General features: G+C 42.0%; 1 long non-coding RNA gene and 1 pseudogene across 1 annotated transcript; one reads left to right on the top strand and one right to left on the bottom strand.

The window, feature by feature from the left end:
- Positions 1–1,535: 1,535 nt before the first annotated feature.
- Positions 1,536–20,612, bottom strand: LOC117510202. Its single transcript, XR_004560644.1, has 3 exons — positions 20,190–20,612; positions 15,777–15,782; positions 1,536–1,551 (listed from the first exon to the last, which is right to left on the bottom strand). It is a non-coding gene; the product is annotated as an uncharacterized LOC117510202 (long non-coding RNA).
- On the top strand, positions 10,626–17,645 carry LOC117510201 (annotated as a pseudogene).
- Positions 20,613–25,338: the final 4,726 nt, after the last annotated feature.

Genomic DNA, 25,338 nt, shown 5'->3' with positions numbered 1-25,338 from the left:
GATTTCTGAACAAAATCAACTGCTTTGTGTATTAATATATTCAAGAAGCTCTGTGAATTCAAAATTGTGTACTGGATAACAAAACTGAGCCGAACAGCTATATTATAAATTGAGTACGTTTTTAATGAGCAAGTATTTGATATGCAGAAACTCTGCTTATATGGTATACTAGTCGAGTTACCCATTCTACGCACAGGTAATAGAGATTAATTTTAGCGATGTCGTATACAGTATTTCATGTCACTTTAGTTAAGGTGTAGTACACTGCATTGTGTGTGTTATTAATTTTCATAGAGCAATTTCTGATTCGTGAGACTCAAGTGAATGATAAAAGGTGACTATCACTGCAGTTTAAGGTACATTTTAATAAAAAAAAACACACTAACTCTTACATGGCACACAATGGCCTGTTCAGATTGTAATTGAAGTGCACCCTGGCCAGCTGTTACTACGTAGTAAGTAAAGTGTGATGCTTGTTACCTGACCTCAGGACCACGTGAACTGCAAAAATAAGGGCTCCAGTGAGCAGGTTGATTTAATATACAAGGCTGACCGTATGTGTGTTGGTGCAAGTATGCTTTCAACCTAAGGGCCCCAGTGACCACAGCAAGTTTAGTGTGGATTGCTTAATTACTGTGGCTGTGCATAGTGAACACACACGGTCAGCTTTATATATTAGACTCACAATTGTAAGTTGTTTGTCAAATGAAATTGCGGTCCTTCCTTTAGTCTATAAGGTAAAATGCAAGAACCATAAAACTCAATTGTTTTTATCCATTAATACTGGGAGGTCAAAGCTCTGCCTGCCGAAAAATCACACATTTCTAACATTTAGACATCGCCTGCTAGATGGCAACAAAACCTCAAATTTACAAGGCCTCAATTTTTTATTCAGAATCAAATTTATTGGCAAGTTCTGCATACAAGAAATTTGATGTCATTGGTGCATAATAAAGGAAAATACTTCTGTAAGAAGTAATAGGTGCATAAACAATAAAAAAAAAAAGGGAAAAAAATACTTTTGTAAGAAGTAAAGGAGTCAATCAAATGGGCAAAGCTAAGCTTACTGTCGAATGGATATGGTGGAATGGGGCTGTGCAGGCATGCAGATGAACAGTACAGGGATGATCATTCTGTATTTTGGTGGGGGGGGGGGGGGTGTAAATGGGGGTCTTGTATTATTTATGAGTATAGCTGCGGACAGAAAGAAGCTGTTTTGTGTCTTGAGGTTTTAGTCCTGATGGACCTCAGCTGTCTGCCAGAGGGGAGGGTAACAAGAAGTTTGTGTTCTGAGTGAGAGGGATTGGCCACTATCTTCCTTGCTTGCCTCAGGGCCCTAGAGGTGTACAGGTCCAGAGGGATGGCAGACTGCAGTCGATCACCGTCTCTGCTACGTGGATGATATGCTGCAGTCTGCTCCTGTCCTTAGCAGTGGCAGCAGCGTACCAGATGGTGATGGAAGAGGAGATGATGGACTCGATGGCAGTGTAAAAGTTCACCATCATTGTTTTTGGCAGGTTGAACTTCCTTAGCTGCTACAGAAAGTACATCCTCTGTTGTGCTCGCTTGGTGAGAGAGCTGATGATCAGCTCCCACTTGAGGTCCTGGGTGATGGTGATCCCCAGGTAAAGGAAGAACTCTACAATGGCGACTGGGGAGTTGTACAGGCTGATGGTGTTGGCCAGAGCTGTGTTCTTCTTGAAGTCAACCATTTCCACTGCCTTGAGGGCATTTGAGCTCCAGATTGTTCTGTTTGCACCAGGACACCAGGTGGTCAATTTCCCGTCTGTAAGCAGACTCGTCCACATTAGAGATGAGGGTTGTATCATCTGCAAACTTCAGAAGCTTTACAGACTGGTGGCAAGAGGTGCAGCTGTTGGTGTACAGGGAGAAGAGTAGAGGGTATCTCCCCCCCCCCCCCCCCCCCAGGCTTCAAGTGCTGACTTCTGTTGGACAGGAAGTCAGTGATCCACCTGCATGTGGAGTCGGGCACACCAAGCTGAGAGAGCTTGTCTTGCAGCAGGGGTATGATCAAATTGAAAGCAGAGCTGAAGTCCTCAAACAGAATCCTGGCGTAGGTTCCTAGGGAGTCCAGTTGCTGGAGGATGCAACGGAGGGCTGTGTTGACAGTGTCGTCAACCAACCTATTGGCTCTGTAGGCAAACTGCAGGGGATCCAGGTGGGGGTCAGAGATGGCCTTGAGGTGTGTGAGGACCAGTGGTGTCAAAAGTACACACATTTGTTACTTAAGTAGAAGTATAGATACTGCAGTTTAAAAACACTCTGGTAAAAGTTGAAGTATCAACTTGACCTCTTTACTCAAGTAAAAGTGAAAAAGTATGTGCTCCAAAACCTACTTAAAGTATAAAAGTATAAAGTAACCTTTAAAAAAAAAAAAAAAAGTAGATGCCACTATATGAATTGAAAGCTTAATTTAAAAACTGATTCGTTCTACATGTGGCCCAAAACCCCAAATTACCCCCCAACACCACCTGCACGAAAATGTTTCAATTCTAGAAGCTCTGAAATGCAATCTGGGACTATTCCAGACAATAAACTGGAGTGAGTGCAGCATCCATTTAGTGAAGGAAACAAACAAAACAATTTTCCTTATTCAAATGCATTCCAGGAGTATTCTACTAGGATGCAGCAGTTTTCTAGTTTGGCAGATAGTTCTGGAGGAAATAACTAAAGAAATTAACACATTGAAAATATGGTTTGACCGAAACAAACTCATTAAATAAGACAGGGATGAAGTGGAGGTGTAAGAGTCACTAGGTGTTCACAGGAAACATTTATTTATGTATGTATTGTTAGTTGCTTTTATATTTTCTGTTGTGTTTCTATTCAGGTTCTTTTTGCCTCTCTCTAAAATTGTATATAATAATCATTAGATTATTAATATGTAAGCAAAAATAAATTTAACAAATATTACAATTTGAAAACAAATGCACCCGAACGTGACGAGAGCTGCTTAATGCTAACTTTTAACATTGAAAACGCCATAGACATGCTAACGCGTTAGCGTCGCTCCCGTTTTTAAGTTATAAAATACATCTATCAACTGTTTCAGAAGACCATAACAGATCGGTTTAACATAGAAAAGGTAAATAATACTCACAGAAGTAGGCTCTTTAGGGTTTTAGCGGGGGAAAATTAAGCGAAAGAATAAACGAAGCAATAGGTCGAAGCATTGCTTCAATCTGCGAACCACTGCTTGGATTGGTTCACTGTTCAAAGCAAAGCCGTGCTGCAGAAAAGTTGATTACAGGCGCACATGACGTGAAATATATATATAAACATTAAACTGAAGCCAAGAGTAACGAGGCTGTTTGTTTTAAAAATGTAAGGAATAGAAAGTACAGATACTTGTGTGAAAATGTAATGAGTAGAAGTCAGAAGTAGGCAGAAAATAAGTAAAGGAGTAAAGTATAGATACCTAAAAAGTGTACTTAAGTACAGTAACGAAGTATTTGTACTTCGTTACTTGACACCTCTGGTGAGGACAAGGCGCTCGAAGGTCTTCATCACCACAGAGGTCAGGGCAACGGGTCTGTAGTCATTAAAGCCCTTTCACATTGACGTATTCGTAGAGCTGCGGCGTTGTTTCATTTAAATATGCCCGAAATGCATGCATACTCAGCCTTTTTCCGTGTTCATACATCTGCTTGCAGCTGCGTGTGTTCGCTTTTTAATGTGTGCATACAGTCGCGTGTACCTTGCCGCTATTTAAACCCGGTTCACTCCTGCCGGCTGTGCAGAACACATCAATGCACTTGGACTGTACCATGACGGTTTTAAAGCTTCATGACTGCCACGTATGTAGCCAAAGCTGCTATTTTCTGCCTCTGTGGATGTGCACTCTGTTTTCTACAGCATGGTGTGGTGCACGTCAGAAACAGTCATTTATTATTATTATTTTTTTTGTCTTGGTGGATCATTTTACAGATGCTGCTGAGTCTGGCTGTGGTAAAGGCTGCCGTGAAAGAAGCGCTTTAAACTTTTAAAGCTCCAGCTGCTCCAATCAGGTCCGCTGATTTGATCAGACCTGATCAATCGGCATCTGATGATCACACTGACATGCAGCGACGAGGCTTTTATTTTAAAGCGTCACAGATCTTTTCAGGTTTGATCAGATTTGATCGATCAGGGCATGTGATGATCGCACCTACATGCAGCGATGGCGTTTTTATTTTAAAGTCACAGGTTTGATCAGACACACAGAGAGAGAGAGAGAAAGAGAGCGAGCAAGCGACCGACCTGCTGTTTCTGTTCTGTTTCTGGATTTCTGAGTTGAGGTTCAGTTCCCTGTTCTGAACACACAGAGGTGCTGCAGCTGTGTGATCCTCTTCTGATTCCTCTGGATGCAGCACTCAGTTTTTGGTTGTGTAGAGGAGCGCTGTGTTGCACAGACTTGCTTGCAGTAACGCTGTGCTGCGCAGACCTGCTTAAAACTGTCCAGCGCTCTACGTTGAAGAAAATTAAACATGTTTAATTTCTTCCGTCCTACGTGCGTAGCCCTCAACATACTGCTGCGTATGGAGCAAAAACTCGACATAGAGCTGCTAAAAGTGGGCAGAGAGCTGCTCAACTCGGCGTAGACGATACGCCACAATAAGCAGCTGTACGAATACGCCAATGTGAAAGGGGCTTAAGTCCTGAAGTTCTTTGTTTTTTGGGGGGATGGGAATGATGATGGAGGCTTTGAAGCATGCTGGCACCTGTTGTGTCTCCAGTGAGGTTTTGAAGATGTCTGCAAACACTGGGGAAAGTTGGTCTGTACAGTTCTTGAACGCAGATGGGGAAACAGTCAGGTCCAGCTGCTTATAAGCCCCTTTCACACCGGGGGTGCTCCCAGTTGCGCTGTGAGTCATTATGACGATGCCACGTGGAAGCAACTCAGTGCCGAGATGATGCAGCTCGGCGCCACAACGGCATGAGGGGCGCAAAGGAGAAAGCAAGTCGGATGCCAAAAAATTAAACCTGTTTAATTTTTTTTGGCATCCTGTGCTCGACGCAGAAAGGAAGTGGTTCCAGCGCAAGTCGGGGCAAAGAGGCGTTACTCGGCGTGACTCGGAAGCCACACCCTCAAAAGACGATGTTACCCGACGCCAATTTATGATTCCTGCTATGCTCCATTGTTCCCGCAGTATAAATCACGCAAGATTGTTTTTATACCATGTACTCAATGCAGTAAAAACTACACGCTTAAAAAAAAAAGACCACAGAAAAAAATGCTGATTGCAGCTCAGCTCCTTCTCTGTGTGGAGCTGTCTGGTGAAGAGAGGCACTGTGAGGCAGCAGCAGCTTCTTCTCTCACAAATGTGTTTAAATAAAATCCATAAAAGTCCTGCTCACAGACTGATTGCCAGTAAAAAGTCCGGACATCTCTAGTCCACTCATGGACGGTTTGTTCACGCGCGCACATGTGAACAATTAAAAGAAAAAAAGTCTGGCTGCAGGCATTAGTTCCTTGTTCTCTGCTCAAACTCTCTCATCACAATTAAAAAAAAAAAAGGACATAAGTCCTGCTCATAGACTGATTGCCAGAGACAGGACATGTCAACATCAAGTAGAACTACAGACATCTCCACATTTGCTTACGGGCGGTTCGTTTGCGTACGCACGGGCACGCACGAACACAGTCAAAGGAGGAAAGATAAACTATAACAGAACTCAGAGCGCAGCCCTGCTGCTCTGCACAAGAACAAATATTAACTAGAAGAGAAGTCAGAGTGCACAGTCTGTCTGCAGCCAAACTGTGCACTCTGACTTCTCTGTGCAGAGAACCTGCAGGCTGTGTTCTCACCTCCTCTCTGCCCCCTGCTGTGCGCACCTGACGCAGAAATTCCTGCGTTGTCATGACACCACAGGAAGCAACTGGGAGCAGCCCCGGTGTGAAAGGGGCATTAGCATGGATTTTACTTTTTGAAGAGCTTGTTGACATCTTTCTCATGAATGGAGAGGGGGTGGTGGGGGAGGAGCTGCTGGTTGTCTTTGGGGATGGTAATAAAGCCCCTTTCACACCGGGCCTGTTTCGAGTTGCTTCATGTGGCGTCATGACGATGCAGGAATGTCTACAGGGGGACAGAGAGGAGGTGAGAATGCAGAGGAGGTGTTGCAGACAGACTCTGCTGCAGTCAGTCTGTGCGCACTCTGATTTCTCTTCTAGTTTCTCTGTCTTGTGCTGAGCTGCAGGTCTGCGCTCTGAGTTCTGTTATAGTTTATCTTCCTTCCTGTGACCGGGAGCTGCAGCCGACTTTCGCGTGTTGGCGTCAGTGAGTGGACATGGAGAAGTCCGGAGTTTATACTGGATGTGGACATGTCCTGTCTCTGGCAGTCAGTCTGTGAGCAGGACTTATTTATGGACTTTAACACAATCAGAGAGAATTTGACAAGGTGCAGTCAGGCTGCAATCTGAGCTTTTTTTTTTCCTTTTAATTGTTCACATGTGCGGTGTAGTCTTACTGTATTGTGTACATGTATAAAAGGTTTGTGTTAACAATCCTGTATGATTTATACTTAAGGAACAATAGAACACAGCAGGAATCATAAATTGGCATTGGGTAATGTTGTATTGTGAGGGTGTGGCTTCCAGTCACGTTGAGTTATCATCGCTTTGCCCTGACTTGCGTTGAAACTACTTCCTTTCTGTATCCTGTGCTCGACGCAGAAAAAATTAAACATGTTTAATTTTTGGCATGTGACTCGCTTTGTCCTTTGCATCCGTCACGGTGTTCTGGCATTGAGCTACATCGTCTCGGCACTAGGTTACATCGTCATGACGCCGCATGATGCAACTCAAAGTGGGCCCGGTGTGAAAGGGGCTTAAGACTGTCCCGTTGTCTTTCAAATCTGCCGTAAAACTCATTCAATTGATTTACTAAACGAGGGTCCTTGGCAGAGTGGGGGAGGTTTGGTTTGTGCTTGGTGATCTGTGCAAGACTTTTCCAGACAGAACTGGAGTCGTTGGTTGAGAAATGAAGCTGGATTTTCTCAGTACAGCCGCTTATCCTCCCGACCGCCTTCCCAAACGTGTACCTTGAGTCTTTAAACCTGACCTTGTCCCTGCTCTGGATAGCCTCCTCCTTTTACCTCCTCAAATGTCTATGTTTAGGACTGAACCGGGGTTTGTTGTTGTTATACCTCACCGTGGTTCATGATGGAATGCAGCAGTCCTCACAGAAGCTGATATATGAAGTCACAGCATCTGTGTACTCATCCAGACTGTTGGTGGCAGTCATGAACACATCCCAGTCAATTTTTTTCTAAACATGCCGATAGATCCTCCACAACTTCATGCTCCACTGTTTAGATGTTCTCCCTGCAGGTTTGCAGAGTTTTAATTTCTGTTTGTAGGTAGGATTCAGGTGGACCATGGCTTGGTCAGAGTGTCGCAAAGCGGCACACGGGACAGCATGATGAGCATTGTTCATAGTTGTGTAACGGTGATCCAGAATTCTCTCCTTTCTGGTCAGACATTTGATCAGCTGTCTGTATTTGGAAAGTTCGTGGGAGAGATTACTTTTGTTAAAGTCACCTAGGACAATATGTCCGGGTTAGTCTGCTTCACACACAGTATCTGGTCGGCGAGCATGCATTGTGACTCATGCACGTTAGCCGGTAGTGTGATGTCAGGATCAATGAGGAGAAGTCACGGGGCGAGTAGAACAGTTTGCAGTTAATAAAAGAAGTTTCCAGATCAGGTGAGCAGTGCTGTTAGATCACTGTTACATCGTTACACGAGCCACTGTTGACGTAAAAACACATTCCACCACCCTCATTATGCCAGAGAGTGCTACATCTCGCCCCACTCTGAAAAGTTGGAAGCCTGCCAGTTGCAGCACAGAGTCCGGTATCGATCCACCGAGCTGCATCTCCGTGAAGCACAAAATAGCAGATGTGGTGAAATCTCAGTTTTTTCCCACCAGTAACTGTAGTTCAACCAGTTTATTTTGCAGAGAGCGCAAGTTGGAGAGGAATATTCCTGGTAGCGGTGTACGGTGGGCACAGTGGTGCAGCCGAACAAGCGCTCCTGCTAGTCTCCCCCCTCCTGCAGCATTTCACTGCGCGGGCCAAGGTGAGGACACCTTTGGCCAAAATGCCAAACAAATCCACTAAAGGCTTTAAAAAAAAAGGGGAAACAAATCTGCTGCCGTTATTCCCCTGATCTTCAAGAGCTCAGAGTGGGGGGAATGAGATCCGCGAACCGTTGCATAACACAGGAGTAACAGACAAAAACAAAGAAATGTGCAACAAAACACAGAGGCAACTGTCTGCGGTGCCATCTTGCTGATGGTCATTTAAGAAATTAACTTTTGGTGAAAATAAAATGGACTGACAGTCGTGTGACTTGCCCCTTACAGGCAATTTATATTTAAGAATGTGCACCACTTGTATTTTGCAACGGTTCGGTAAATTGAGGATCATGACTTGCCTAATGTACAGCCACGTTTTACCATCTTACAATATTGATTAAAAATTTAGTGTTAGTGAATCAGCACTCAGATCCATGTCATTTGTGTGAACGCAACATAGATACATAGTGAATATTATGTGTCTTGCCAAACATTATTGAGATGCTGTTGTTCAACTTATTTTATTTGCATAGTGCCAAATCACAACAATGCTGTCTCAGTCCACTTCACACAAGTAAGGTCTAACCTTACTAACCCCTTGAGCAAGCACACAGGTGACAGTGGTAAGGAAAAACCTCCCTCTGATGATAATGAGGAAGAAACCTCAAGCAGACCAGAACCAGAGGGGTACTCCACTGCTTAGGCCATTCTAACAGTTACAAGGTTTTTAGACATTGCACACGACTTTCTTAACAAACAGAAGAACTGGAAAACATAAACAGAAAAACAGAATAGCAACAAAACAGAGTCCTTAATTGAAACTGAAATAGAGTCCACCTTGGGTCTGTAATCCATAGGCATCCATGTCCAGCACCGGTAGGCTCCAGAGGTACGACCTCCAGATATGGGTGCAACAGGTGGGGGCACCTCAAACTTAATAAGTGAGTGATCTGAAACCACCGGCACAGGAGTCCTTTGCCAGATTGATGTGCCTTCCTTCTAGCTCTGTTCGTGTGTGTGTGTGTGTGTGTGTGTGTGTGTGTGTGTGTGTGTGTGTGTGTGTGTGTGTGTGTGTGTGTGTGTGTGTGTGTGTGTGTGTGTGTGTGTGTGTGTGTGTGTGTGTGTGTGTGTGTGTGTGTGTGTGTTTTTGCCTTGCCTTGCCTTCATTGCCTCATTGTGTTCTTTGACCACCCACCTGTCTTGCCTCAACCACACCCAAGCTTGATCTTTTTTGCTCATTTTGGACTGCCTTTCTATGTACCAACTCCAGCTAACATCTCAAGTAAATGGTTTTAAACCACAGAGGTGTGTATCTGCGATTCTGCGTCCTGCATTTGTGTCCAGCCTGCTTTGCCAGTCAAACCTGATATGGCACCCTCAAACTACCGGCCAATGACCTGCCTCTCCACAACATGAAAGCTACAATTAGGTGTCATAGCAACCAAGTTGAGTAGGCATATGAGTTAACACATGAGCACAGCTGAGAAGGACGTCAGAAGCAATTCTAGAGGCTCAAAGCACCAACTACTGGTTAACCGAGCAGTACACCAGGACTCAGAGACCAGGCAGACCAACCTGAGCACAGCCTGGATTGACTACAGGAAGGCCTATGACTCAATGCCTCACACATGGATACTGGAGTGCTTGGCACTATACAAGGCTAACAGTGCACGGATAACCTTCATCAGGAACTCAGTGGGACTGTGGAAGACATCACTGGAGGCCAACAAGGCACCTCACCAGAATCTACAGTGAGGATATAGGATGGGATGTCATTCTGGTTGGATAAGTGTGGCCAAATGGTGGCAAAGATAGGGAAGGGGAACCGGACCGAGGGTGTGGAGTTACCAGAAGGCAGGATAGCAGACATACAGGACAGCTACAAGTACCTGGGAATCCCACAAGCCAATGGGAACCATGATGAAGATGCAAGAAGGTCAGCCAACCAAACAGCTGCAGTGGAAGGGGGGGTGGGGGGTGGGGGGGAGTTGGGATTGGGTAATGGAAAAGTGGAGCCCCCCCCCCCGCAGCCCCACAGCATACTACACCCCGCATCACCCCCAACCAGCCACCACCTGACCAGCACTCCAATAGCCCCCAATTCAGGGCCATGCAAATAATTCATTTAACTTTCTTGTATTATCATAGCCACTTTATCTCATGTGTCAGTACTTTGTTGTTTTATAAATAATATTGTAAAGTGTCATGTTTTAAACTGCAAATTAATCAATCAAAGTGGGAGTGCAACAGAATGGGCGTCACAGAAGCCCAAAGGTGTTGGAGCAGTTTCTACAGTACATACAGTCATTAACTGTCAGACATTGAGGAATTTTAACATAAACCAACCATATTTAACTAAGGCAGCTAAAAAAGTTTTTTATTATTTTGTTTGTTTGTTTTGCCATGTGAAGCCTTTAAACGGTGTATTTTGGTAATGCAATTTTACATGTTCTCATGGTTCTGAGTGCATCATGCTAGACTAAAATTAATTAATGACTTAATTAAATAAAAAGCCTGTCACGGGTACAGAATATATATGAAGAAAATAACGGGACGATTTCTGCACATGCGCACAAACTTGAGTTGGTGTGGCGTTTAGGTGCAGAGTCAACATGTCCACCGTTGCTGCTCAACGAAACAATAACGACGAGCCCGGCCTTAATGGTGCGTACTTTATTTACTTTCTGCAAGCTTCATGGTGACAGCCGTACTTTACCAGTCTGTCACGCGTGCTCGCGTTGTAGAAAACAATCGTTAAATCACGGTATTATTGTAAAAGTTAGCTCGCATCTTGAATTTCCTATTTCAAAGGGGTGGAGGCCGCGGACCATGATGTTGATGTTGCTTGACCAATAGAGTTGCGTATAAAAATTGATTGATTGCATCGGTAGCCAATCACTTCAGGGAGTCGGTGTAGGGTGGGTTTATCGAGAATGAAAACAAGTTCGAGACAAAAAACGAAATAAACGTTGGTGTTCTGTTCTGCTGTTTATCAGGCTTCACGTTTCATTAAATGTGAAGTGCTTTCACAGCCGTTTTTGTTAAAGGTAAACGAAGGCGTGGTTGAGAGTGCAAACCTGATCTCTGTGCACTGCGGCTCGCGCCCAGAGACCCACGGCTGGAGACTACTTTTTATTTATTTGTTTATATATACATTCTGTGCTGGCTTTTGTAGGTTATATAGATCCACCCGGCTTGTGAAAAACGGGGCAGGATGCCACCACAGTATGTTGATTTGAGTGTTGGGGGGAATTTAGGTCAAGGAGCAGAAATTAGGCACACGCTTTTTAATGCAGTGGAAAGCAATCATGAATGTTGACTTGAAATTTTTAATTTGAAATCTTCAATTTTTTTTCAGGTGTAGACACTGTTAAAGGAGTGATGATGCAATTTAGGGGCGGGGCCATGGGATTGCTAATGAGGAGCCCCCCCAACGAATCTATTCACCGTATTCGGTAGTTAAACCTTCAACGTTTCCCATAATCCCCCTGGCGGCCCCCTGCATTTCCCAGAATGCACTGCAGTGCCAGCAGAGTCCCGGTGTCGCAGACCGAATGGTCCCCCTAAAAATCGGTACCCCCTGATAATGTGGTTCACGGATTAACACCTCATTTCTGCTTCAAACTGCACACCACTTATCATCTATCTCAGCGATGGATATCTGAAGCTTTAGTACAACAATCATTTCCACATAAATTCAGCATTATTTCATCATAAAAGGCAGCGGAAGCGATCAGAGCACTGCAGCTACACGAGCTGATAGCTGATGCGTTCACTGCGCGTCGGACATTTCAAAGCGTCACGGAATTTCGCCTTGTTTTAGCTTAAAGTTGACTTTAGAATGATTTAAGAGGGCTTACCTTTAACATCTGATGGTTAATAATCCCATTAATCCATTTGATTGTTTTGGGCGAAGAGACTCCTTCTCATACGTGCTGCTGTGGTCCGAAATGACACAGATGCAAAAGGCGGACCGATTTTTAGGGGAGGACCATTTGGTCTGGCGTCTCACAGCGCATGTAAACGATGACTAACGAGGACGTGGATGGCGTTGATTCAGTGAATTCATGGATGATTATGATGATAACACGTTCTCCCAAGTTGAGAGGGTTATGTAGAGGAGGTGTAGCACCTGTGATGAACGTCTGCTGTGCCCCGATGTTGTCCAAACTTCACGGCGTTTGTTTATGTTGTGCCCTAAACCGGTTTCACAGACCGAACGGTCCCGTGTAAAAATCGGTCCACCTTGCCTTCACTGTGCATGCATCACTGATTATCACCTCGTTTCTGCTTCAAACTGCACTCCAGTCATCATCTATCAGCGACAGATATCTGAAGCTTTTGTACAACAATCATTTCCACATAAATTCAGCATTATTTCATCATAAAAGATGGAGGAAGCGATCAGAGCTACATGGGCTGCAAGCTGATGCGTTCACTGCATGTCAGTCATTTCAAAGCATCGCCAAGTATTGCCTCATTTCTGCTTAAAACAGCCTTGTTTCTGCTTAAAACTGAGTTTCGAATGATTTAAGAAGTTTTACCTTGTCATCTGATGGTTAATAATCCCATTAATCCATTTGATCACTTTGGGTGAAGAGACTCTATCTCCGAGCACCAAAATGACGCATGCGTAGTGGAGGCTGGGTGGACCGTTCGGTCTGTGACACCGGAACTCTGCTGAAACTGATTTCTCGTGTGAGTCACAGACAGCGAGGTGGCGCGAGATTCACAACTGCAAAACACCGAATAGAGGTTTCAAATTCTGCAAAATCTCACAAAATTTCAGAAAACTCACGAAACTTCTGCAAAATGTCAATGACATTGAGAAATGCATTGAGACAATTTAACCGCTGCATGCGAACAACAGCGTTAATTTTGCAAGATAAATCTCTTTGTATATTGTGCCTAAAGCCCGTGTGAATATATTATATGGGTTTTTAGACGTTGTTATTGTCTTTGTTTTATGTAAACGTGAGAAGCTCAGGTTGTCTTTCTGTTATTTTCAATGGGAATTGACGTGAGCTGCGATCGCTTCCTGTTCGTGTCATTGTGGTGGAAAGTCAAATTTGCTCTTTAATGCCCTGTTTATTGTCTTTGACAAAACAGTTTGTACCATTTGTTGCAGAGTAATAAATATGTAAGATGTCTGAAATTTGGTTTGTGTTTATGAAGTTCCACGCAGGTTAAACATAGGGCAACGCGTGCTCTGGAACCTCTGACGTTGGCTCTGCCAGCTATTTATCCCTTTATCTACGGCGATGGCGCCCACGCCATATTTTCCATATGTATCAAAGTGCATTGTTAAGCTAACACCAAGGGCTGTCCAATGATATATGGTGTATTATGGTAAACGTAAGCCTGTGATGTCATAACGCAGAGGAAAAACACGGAAGTTTCACACTAGTGCGCCGCTGATTCTCATTACAGTAAGTTCTCATGTAAGCCCTCACTCTGAAAAATTTCAACACTGACAGCAAGCCAAGAACCCATGCTTTCCAACAGTATGCTATATGTTGCATATATTATGGTAAAGTGCGTTCGGTGACTTTTGAAACGAGGGAAAAGTATGAAAAAGAGCGCAAAAGTGACAGAAACGTACAGAGACAGACAGCAAACATAAATGTAGTAATTTTTGAGGAAAAGGCAGGATGTTAGTGTCATTTGTGAAGGTGTTTGTGCGTGTTTGTGTGGGTGTGCAGTTTATTTTAAGTGTGGCGCACAGCATTGTTCGCATGCCCCCCCTTCTTGTTTTTCTGCACCGGAGCCACCCATCCTCTGCGCTCCGGGACCTCCCACTTTACAAATTAAGCACTGACAGACACACATGCTGCAGTGCATTATGGGAAAATTGCCATCTACTGGCCATCCATTAGATGGCAGTGTTCATGGCAGTGTGAAGAGCAATTGCCACATATTCACTAAAAGTGCTGAATCACTTAACAAACCGAATTTTCAGTTTTAAACTGCCTTTTTTTTTTTTTTTTTTTTACAATTAAAAAAAATGACATATTTACAAATACAGATTTATTTGTAAAACCCACCACACGTTAGTTACTTGTGTGTTATATACCGACCAACCACTGATGTCAGGAAACTAATTTTCCCGGAGTGCCTGGAGGAAATAGGGGTGCCGGAAAAAATCTGTTCACGTCTGAATCGCGATTCTTATTTATTACGATTCTGAATCGATCCAAAATGTCCAAGAATCGATTTTTAAAAAGCATTTTTTTTTTAACATTTTCTTGCTTACTCGCTGCGTGTACTGTTTGTCAGGCAACGGCCGCCATACTACAGCGTCCCCGCGAGGGGAGGGTCCGGCGTTCTTCAAACATTCGTGAGCTGCAGCTTAGCATGGCGGACAAAGAGCTAATTCAGCCAGCACCGTCTTTGCTGAAGGCAAATGTTTGGGTGCATTTTGGATTTTATTATTTGCTGCGTAAGAAGGAGCAGTGTTGCCACAGTTACTTTGAAAAAGTAATCCGATTACTGATTACTCCTTGAAAAAGTAACTTAGTTACTTTACTGATTACTCAATTGTAAAAGTAACTAAGTTAGATTACTAGTTACTTTTTTAGTTACTTTTCCCAGCTGCTGACAACAACCCTCTGCCACCTCAACATGACAATGATACCTGTTTTGCCAAAATTCACTTTATAGTCACCCTTTCTTGACTTCAATGAAAATAAATACTTGTTTTATAAAAAGTAAAATAAAGACCTCTTTCTTGACCTCATATTTAACTGTTGACAGCACTGTAACAGTAAAACTTGCAATTTCGAACCTACATTTTTTATAAATGTAACTATTAAATTCTAACATTTTTCTAACATTTAAATTCTCTCTAAACATTTTACTTGTCGAAATTATTATTATTTTAAGCAATATTAGTAGTTGTAGTAAAAAACGGCTTCAAAACTGGACCTTTAATCTAGGGGTGTTGTGAGGGGGGCAGATCCTTGCCCCACGCCCCCATTCCATCTGGATTCGCCCCTGCTTTGGCGTTTGAGCACAAAGAATGGATTACATTTATTTATGCAGAAAACATGACCAGATTTACAGGTAAGAAAGTTTTATTGCGTTTTCACATCATGTGGTCCTCAGAAAGAGAGTTTAGGTGCATTTGAGTGGAAAACAGTGTTAGTTGTTGACGCGTCGCCGAGGATCAGCTGTTTTTAATGACCAGATACAGAGCGGCTCAGCTCAGAATTCTAAATAAAGGAGGAAAAAAAGTATAAAAATGTCTTTGTAAAGCTCAGTGCAGGTATGCTGATCACCGCGCTTTAAGAGGTGAGGACGAGTCGAGCAGCTGCAAAAAAGCGTGGATGAAAAGCTCACAGCTCGCTTAAAGTGGGCAGTTCAGTCGAACCCCGACCCCCTGCCCACAGACCAAGTTTAATGCTGCTATCGACCCACAATGAAAAATAATAGTAACGCACAGTGACATGGAGAAGTAACTTTAATCTGATTACTGATTTGGAAAGATTAACGCGTTAGATTACTCGTTACTAAAAAAAGTGGTCAGATTAGAGTAACGCGTTACTCTAAGTAACGTTAACGCGTTACTTAGAGTAACGCGTTACCGGCAACACTGAGAAGGAGCTTGACACGATTTATGCAGTGTGCAAAATCTGCAAAATGAAAGTCAAGTACTTCAGAAACACTTCAAATCCACAAGCCCACATGCTATGCCATCACCCAGAGCTAAAAGAAGTGGAGCAGCGGTCTTTGCCGACTACTAACCAGCGTTTCGCTAAACTGCCAGCCAACTCCGAACAAGCAAAGCAAATAAGTAAATTTACATCTAGAATCACTTGATCAACCTTGTAAAGCTGCATTTTCTTAAACATAAACATTTTTTTAAGTAATATAACTATTTCTCAGCTCTTTTAATTGAAAATCGATTCTGAATCGAATCATCGCCCCAAGAATCGGAGTCAAATTAACTCGTGAGTTGTTGTAAGATTCACATCCCTAGGAGGAAACCCATACAGACAAGGGGACAACATGCAGGGCACACAGAAAGGGCGGGAAGCAATCCCACGACCTTCTTGCTGTGAGGTAGCAGTGCTAAGGACCAGTGGAGGTTCTACACTGAATTACTTCCCAGGCAAGAGCCTGGGAAGAAAACCAATTTGCGACAAGAAAACCAATTTGTGGTGGTGATGTTTTTTTTTGTTTTTGTTTTTTTAGTGCTCATGCCTACGGTGCCACCCCCCATAAATGCCGCCCCGGGCAGCGGCCCGCATCGCCCGTACTAAAAACCGCCACTGCTAAGACACATTTTAGGTTGATGTTCTGGTTTTGCAAACCACTAAATTGTTGAGGCATTTCAGATCTCCTGAAATGCCTCAACAGGGGAGGTGATAGTCTAGTGGTTAAGGTGTTGGGCTTGAGTCCAGAAGATCATGGGTTCAAATCCCGCCTTCCCTTGGGCAAGGCCTTTAATCCCCTATTGCTCCCGGTGTGTAGTGTATGGCAGCACTCTGACCATCGGGGTGAATGTGAGGCATAAATGTAAAGCGCTATATAAATGCAGTCCATTTATTCCTGCAACCTCTAGACCTCTTTGTTTGGCAGTGTGATGGGATTCCTGGGTTTGAAAAGCACTTTGTGTAAAGTGTCCTTGCCTCCCCATCCCATGACTTTTCTGCTCTTGACGTTTGTCTTACTAAGGCTCCTGGGTTGAACTAGAGCTGAATGGGAACACAGGAGCCCAGAGTTTGCAGACTGACCTATTCATGACACCTGCTGCAGACCAAATAAATGCAAAATGCTGCCATGAGCCAAACCCTGCAGACCTTGGAGGTTGTTCCTGAGGGTGATGAAACCCTGATGGGAGGACTGGAGCATGTCCCCATCATCCTCCTCTATCCACAATGGTGATATGGAGAAGATCCTCCTCGATGCACAACATGAATCCAGCCAAAGTAGCTCCTCCTGTGATAGGTAAATGTCAAATCCAGGCCCTTATTTCTTTTGTTGTTCTTAGATTTGCTTTAATCACAGCATTGTATGGACTCAGTCCGTACAGGCCTCCAACTCCAGATCAGGATGAGGGTCAGATAACATTTGACGTAGAGATGCCAAGCTCCAAAGGCAGTCAGGTAAAATGTAAAAACAGTTGTATTTCACTTCTAATGTTCTTTAAATGTTTTATCTAAAGTCTAATTATGTGCCTCCACATTTTCAGGGCAAAGATGATGGTCCAGAGAAGGACAAAGACGAAGATATTCTCCTGAAAAAGGAAGTAGACTGGGTTGCCGATTGGTCCAGTCGACCAGAAAACATTCCACCAAAGTAAGCAGATGGACCTCCAGCCATGTTCACAGATGTCATCTTCACTGCCGAAATAAAGATTTGTGCTCACTGATGATTCCTCTTAGGGAGTTCCACTTCAGGCACCCCAGACGCTCCGTGTCCCTGAGTATGAGAAAGACTGGGGTCATGAAGAAAGGTGGCATCTTCTCTGCTGAGTTTCTCAACATCTTAATCCCCTCCTTGCTCATCTCACATATTCTTGCACTTGGTCTTGGGTGAGTTGTATTTCATTCAACTTGGAGAAAAACAAGAATTTCCCCTGATGATTTTTAAACTATTGGAAATCTGACTTCATGTATTTGAGGCACAGCTTTGTGCTGACAGTCCATCCATCCATCCATTTCCTATACCCTCTTACTCCATTTAAGGGTCACGGGGGGGCTGGAGCCTGTCCCAGCAGTCATAGGGCATGAGGCAGGGTATACACCCTGTGTGCTCACAGTCACATTTTGTAAACACAGATAATATTTATGTATTTTGAACCCTAACCTCAATTATGATAGTAGTTAGGAGCTGATTTCAATGCTGTTTTATGTATATATGAATCTTCTCACTGCTTGTTTCCAGAAATGAACAATTGTTACAGTTATCTGCTCCACTATTTAGCAGCTGGATGACTTGCAAAAAGTCACTGGCTTCAGTTTCTCATCCCACTTAATTCAAAGGGATACAAATTGGCTGCAAAGTCCAAGTGTAAAAAGAGTCTAAATTGAGGAACTGAGTTAACAATTATAACATGGTTGTACACACCGGTTCTATTTGATCAAAAACTTTGTCTCCATTGCTATGTTAGTCCTCCCTTAAGGACGCACTGTAGCCATACTTTGGGAGTGGTGTTCGTGTGTTTAACATACTAAGCACACTGATGGACAGCAGATCAGAGGATTACGCTGCATGAGGAACGGTTTCTATGGACATTCTGATCCCTTCTTAATGCCAGTGCCAAAACTCATCTCTTGCTGCATCAGTAAATATCGTCTGTGTACTGCCTTCGATGTGATGACTCCATGAATGAAACAAAGCTTTACTTGAATTACTTTAGTGCCTCCTTCATAATACTTTAAATGATATGTACAGAAAATACAAAGAACTAAGTCCTATATTGGTCCTGAGGCCCGTTGGTGATGGTGCTTGTATCCAGATACTGTAGCAACAAAGCGGATGAGGGTCTGACTTACCCAGGATGAGACGGCACTCTATCTCAGGTTACCCCTCTAGCCAAGGCTGGTGCCCTTTTATAGCTGAGTGGACTGAGACAATGCAGATGATGTGTCTTGTCCAATGGCATAGACCAGGAATTGAATCCAGGTCTACAAACAGTGGGTTGCAAAAAGTATTCAGCCCCTTGGTATTTCACACATTTTAATTTGTTTATGGCATTTCAGATACAAAAATAAATCAGGCTTCTCAATATAAAAATTTCTAAAATTCTCTTCCTTAGACTCAAACTGAAGTAATCTCTAAAACCCACTGTAACGGTAGCTCACTCCTATCCCATTGATCTACCTGATTATAGTGTGCGCTTCTTATAAATCTGGCATTGGATTTCACAAAAATACTGTACCTTCTTATTAGAGTCTTAAAATTATTGTCTCACATTTGAATTGTTTAAGTGTCACCTATTTGTGGATTGTTATTTCTAGGGTGTAACATCGGGAAAAAGGATTGCCACGGCCTCCACCAGCTCATACTGAGTAGAAAGTGAAGCAGTGCCTGGATGTTCCACCGGTCTGAGTCCTTCAATCTTCCTCCTTTAGTCGAACTGCCTCCCCTGCTCTGTTGTAATGCCCACATTCCCTTCCAATCAGTATTAGATTTTGTCTGATGTCAGCATAGTTACACGACACCTTACATACTGTGACTGCACTCCTTCACATTTTGACATAGGCAGCGCTGCTACAAACAGGTGTCACTGCATTTAAACCTGCAGAAAACACACACTGGTTTTGTCATCCTGTTCAGCTTAAATCACGACACAAGGATGTGATGTCAGATGGCTTCAGCAATTTAGACTTTCAAATTCTTACCCCATTGTGATGTCAGAAAATCTGGCCTATTCCTAAAATGCATTGTCCACTAATCTCTGTTAGCAAAGTTTGTGAACCTAAAATATGCAGCACCACACCCGGTGTAGAAAATATGTCACTTTTCAGAATTGTATCATGCTGTTTTGAGGGGTTTGTTTTAAAGCTTTTTATATTATTATTATTGTTATTATAATTTAATTTTTTCTTCTTTTAATTAATCCAGTATGTAGCAGCAAAACGTTTTGCAAGAGGGAGTGATGGTGTTTAGTGGAACTGATGCCAGATGGCACTTTACCAGGCCATATGCTTTTTTGGGGGGGGGGGGTCCTACATATCTTTTAATCCATAGTTTAGCACTGACTGCAAAGTGCCATGTTTATACATTCCCCTTTGCGCATTGGTGATTTATCCTACTTTTTTGTACATATATGTTGATTAGATTTAAATATATAGATGTGACCCACTCCATATATTATAAATGTCTTGAAATTGTATAATTTGTGTTATATTAATGCATATGTGTCTCACTCGTGTGTGTTATGATCGTTTTGCTGTTAGTGACAGACCGCAACAGATCAGGGCGTTTCCAGGGGCCTCGTTAAACACCTTTATCTCAGCTTCACACTCAGTCATTTCCAACATTATGACACAAATTCTCCAGTATAGATGTTTCAGAACTTGCAGCTTTGTGTTTTAGAAGCAAAATGTGCTTTTAAAAAAGCATCAAGCTGGAGCACTGCCTTTGTCTTGAATGGGTTCTAACCAGAGAAGGCGTGTTGGCATGATGATGATGAGGATTATAGGTGTGATGAAGATTGCGTAACCTTTGCTCTAGTATTTGCATGCCTTTGGACAAGTACATTTTAGTCTCGATTCCTGTGTTGCATCGACAGGTCAGGTTTCGCAATTTGACCACATGTATGTGTTGCGACTTTATTTTAGTTTTGTAACCTGATTTAATAAAAAAGATGCTTGCTCACAGGGCGGGGCCCTCAGTAATGTCATATTCAAGTGCTATTCATTTAAGCAGTGCTAAAATAAGTGGACTGACTTGAAGGTGTGTTAAAGTGTGTTACCTTTATCACCAGAATAATGGAAGCATAACATTAAAATGCAAAGTTGTACACAACTGTGTTGTGGTTCATTTCAGCAATATCTTAAGATGTTATTTCATGTATGCGATAACAATGCATGTTTGATTACAAACGTAGGTGAGAAGAATTTACATTGAGCAATTTTTAATCTCTGCTCATTAGGTTATTTGTGGAAAAATGTATATACACATATATTTTGGAGAAATTAGGTATATTAGCGAACAACAGTGAATAATGGTGTTGATGTCATCATTAATCAGTCACTGGTAACCAGACAAGCTCTGAACAAAGGAATATCTCAACTTTATCAGTTGTAAAACATAGCATCAACTAAATTTGCCAATAGTTATTCACAGAACTTTCTCATTTTAATTCCCTGCACTTGAGTTAAAAATCCTCACAGAACTTTGCATAATTTATTACCACCCTTGAAAAATGTCGCTACCTATTTTATAAACCAACCCATCTAGAACCCGTGGATTCCCACGGGCCAACACACTAGTAGTGTGTTCTATGTATAATCTATAGATGTATATCAAGCTGACTGTGTGTGTGTTCACTTGCACAGCCACAGTAATTAAGCAATCAACACCAAACTGCACCAAGGGGAGGTCACTGGTGTTCTGAGGTTGGAAGCGTACATGTACGAACACACACACGTCCAGCCTTGTACAGGGCTGGATCCAGAGTGAAAATCTGACAGATGCATTTTTGCCCCAATGATAAAATAAAAATCTTACGTGTCTTGTTTTTCAATAATCTTCATTCTTTTATTCGTGTGCAACAATACACTGTCACACTCTTTTAATATATTATTATACTTCATGGATCATAGTGAACACTTCTTATTTTTATAAATATGATGTACTAAAAAAACAACACAACAAAAATGGACTGTAAACAGGATCAAATTTATTGCCAAAATCTTTCAATTATACCTGAATCTACATATGATTTTTTTTTCTCAATTGATAAAAATCAATAAAAGATGACTGCATATTCTTAATAATATACTGAGATACAGACAGTTCACAGAAGACCGTTTCCATTGATACCAATCAAAATTAGAAACAGTCCAGCAGGTAACAATATTCATCATGTCCATGACTAAATACTAAAACAAATACATCACAATTGTGATATGTGTACAATTGTAATGTATTTGTTTTAGTATATTTAGATTTTGTTGTGACTTGGCACTTTATAAGCCGATTAATTGAAACTGAATTGAAATTGAACATTTTATTGAGTCTTAAAGTAAATAAATATGAAATTGGTCACTGGAGCCTTAAACCTTGGACATAATAAACTCTATATGGTGGATCCTTGATCTCTGGACATAAATAGGAATAAACAAATCTAGTTTTTGTGAAAAGCATTTCCTTTCAGACATTAGTGGCATAAATGTCTTTCCATACATCTGGCTCTTGCAGCTGCTGTGCTTCACTTCAGGATGTAATTTGTAAAGAAATACAGCACATTTCATTTTGGGATGAAAAAAATGTTTTAGTCAAGGTCAAGGTCAGGTTTATTTATAAAGCACATTTACAAACAGTCACCACTGCCCCAAAGTGCTGTACAATAAAAGGAATTAAAATTATATTTAGTTAAATACAAGAACAAAATAAATCAACAAAACAATAAAAGATGTGGCAGTATTCAGCTCTTGTGTTAAAAGCCAGTGCAAAAGATGTGTCTTTAAAATAGCCGATTGTAGTTTCTTGTCTGTATTACGTTTGTAAGAGGTGTCATTTTATTTAAAGCAGCAGTTCATTTTGAAGTTATTAATTCCAACCAGACTGTCTCGGCAGAGAGCTGCGCAGTGTTTGGAGCTGTGACAACGGAACGGAGGACGATTCTCGTTTCTTGACTACAGCAAGACGAGTCCCAGTTAGTGACTTTAATTCACACAAAAGTGACTCACGGTATTTTAATGGCTTTGAGAGGGGTTAAGAAGCGGACTTACAGGTTCTGAAGAGCAGCGAATCAAAGAACCAACAAGCTAGTGGATTGAAGCATTGCTTCAATGGTTCACGGCTTCAAAGTGGAGTCGCGCTGCAGAAACGGTTGATTACAGACCCGCTGCAGACCAAACCCTGACTATCCGACTTTATTTGTACGTCTGTATGACTCTGAAACTCGGAAAAATCCGTATAATTTACGGACTATAGGTTGACATGAAAACCACCAAAAAGCTGCGTTCACCACGGGGACACGTTCAGCACTATTCGGGGTTATTCAAGATTTTTTTTTACCGATGACAAAAGATGCGTAAAAAAATCTGACCGATGCAACTGCATCGGTCCAAACCGGTCTGGATCCGGGCCTGTTGTATAAATCACGACCTGCTCACTGAAGCCCTTATTTTCACAGTTCACGTGGTACTCGGGACAGGTAGCAAACATCACACTTTACTTACTATGTAGTAACATAATTATAATAATTCATAATTCATTTTATTGTGTAAAATATTTGTATACATGATTGCATATAACGACACATCATAACAAATCATAACATTCAATAAAAACAGCTATTAACAAAATCTGGTGGAATTCATTATACTATAACACAGATCATAATTTGCTTTAAAAATATCTGTACTTGAGGATAAGACCACTTCAGGTGGCAAACTATTCCAGATCTTTACTGCTCGGTTACTAAAGAATTCTTTCCTCACATTTAATCTAGATCTATTAACTTCCAAGCACAATTCATGACCTCTAAGGCCACTATACGAGGTCTATTAGAAAAGAAACCGACTGTTTTTTTTTTTTTAAAAACTATATGGATTTGATTCATATATTTTTACGTCAGCCAAGCTTGAACCTTCGTGCGCATGCAAGAGTTTTTCACGCCTGTCGGTGACGTCATTCGCCTGTGAGCACGCCTTGTGGGAGGAGTGGTCCAGCCCCCTCCTTTGTCTGAGAAGTTAAGGTCAACAGAGGCTTAAATTTGGAGGTTTTCAGCTTGAAACAGGATGACGACGTCGCCTCGGAGTGCTGCGCGACGTCCCGCTCCGTGGGAAGTCCTTACAGCGATAGAAACAATCCAAAATCTCTCATCAGCCGTTAAAATTTTCACCGAAAACCAGCTTAATTTGTGGAATGGTGTCCACTCGGATGTGCCTCAGTTTTGGAAAAAGTTTTGATGAAGCACAGCGCCAGTCTCTCAGCAACTTCTCAGACAAAGGAATTCCGACGAGGGGGCTGGACCACTCCTCCCACAAGGTGTGCTCACAGGCGAATGACGTCACCGACAGGCGTGAAAAAACTCTTGCATGCCCACGAAGGTTCAAGCTTGGCTGATGTAATCACACGTGATTCAAATCCATATGGTTTTTAAAAAAAAATAAGGTCAGATACTTTTCTAACAGACCTCGTACCTTCTCAATTCAAAAAATACAGTGGGGTCAACATTCTCAAAGCCATGCAAAATTTTGTATATTTCAATCAAATCACCTCGAGTTCGTCTGTCTTCAAGACTTGTGAGACCAAGTTGCAAGAGCCTATCCTCATAAGACAAATTTTTAAATTCTGGAACCAACTTAGTGGCCCTTCTCAGTACTTTCTCTAAAACATTTTTGTCTTTCTGCAAATATGGTGACCATGCCTGCACACAATATTCAAGGTGAGGACGAACAAATGTTTTGTATAAAAGAAGAAGTCTTTGTCAATAAACAAAAAGGCCCTTTTTATCATCCCAAGAATCTATTGGCCTTACTGCCGAAAGAGCAATGTGGCGGGAAAAGGATAAGTCCTTAGAAATCAACACTCCTAGGTCTCTTTCTTCTGAAACCGCTTCTAATTGTTTTTCATTCATAAAATAATCGTAACATGGATTTTTTCTACCAATATGGAGAACTTTACATTTTCCTTCATTAAACCCAAGTAACCATTCTTCAGACCAAGCCATGAACTATCTATGTCTGACTGGAGGTCTTCCCCATCAGCTAAAGAAAGGATGGGGTGATACACCTTCGTGTCATCGGCGAAAATTTTACAATTTGACTTTATTGCACATGGCAAATCATTAATAAAAAGCAAAAACAATATCAGCCCTCTGACCGATCCCTGGGGGACACCACTGGTGACCTTCATCCAAGAGGACTTCACACTTCCCTGTCACTTAAGAAATTTTCTATCCAATTACAAAGTCTTCCTTCTATACCGTACTTTCGCAGTTTATAAATGAGTCTGGCACTCGGCACAGAGTCAAATGCTTTTCGAAAATCGAGATACAGGGCGTCAAAGGGTAAGCCCTCGTCATACATTTGCATCCATTCTTCAAGAGTAACAAGTAAATTAGTGAGACAGGATCTGCCCCTTGAAAACCATGCTGATCGTTCGAGAGCACTTTTTCTATAAAGATTACAAGCTTATCTCGAATGATTTTTTCATAATTTGCAAACCTGTGATGTCAGACTCACAGGCCTGTAATTACCTGTTATGGTCTTTTCACCTTTCTTGAAAATTGGGGTCACCTGGCCCTCTTCCAAGTGTCAGAAGTCTACATTGGTCAAAAGATTGTCTAAGAATGCAAAATAAGGGTAAATAGATGGCCTCAGCCGACTCTTTAAGAACTCGAGGATGTATTTCGTCCGGACCCATCGACTTATTAGCATTCATCTGAAGCAACAACTTTTTCACGTCTTCAGGTGAGAAAAATATGTCATCTAAAACATGATGTTCAACAATTTGACCATAAAAATTAAAGGGATCACATACTGTTTCACCGTAAATACATTTCATAAAATCATTAAACCAGATCAGGCTTTTATCTTCTTCATTCACAAAGACCGACTGGAAAAAATATTTC

This window comes from Thalassophryne amazonica, chromosome 5, assembly GCF_902500255.1.
Source record: "Thalassophryne amazonica chromosome 5, fThaAma1.1, whole genome shotgun sequence".
NCBI lineage: Eukaryota > Metazoa > Chordata > Actinopteri > Batrachoidiformes > Batrachoididae > Thalassophryne > Thalassophryne amazonica.
Note: the sequence above shows the minus strand (reverse complement) of the source record. Positions and strands in the feature narration are given on the sequence as shown.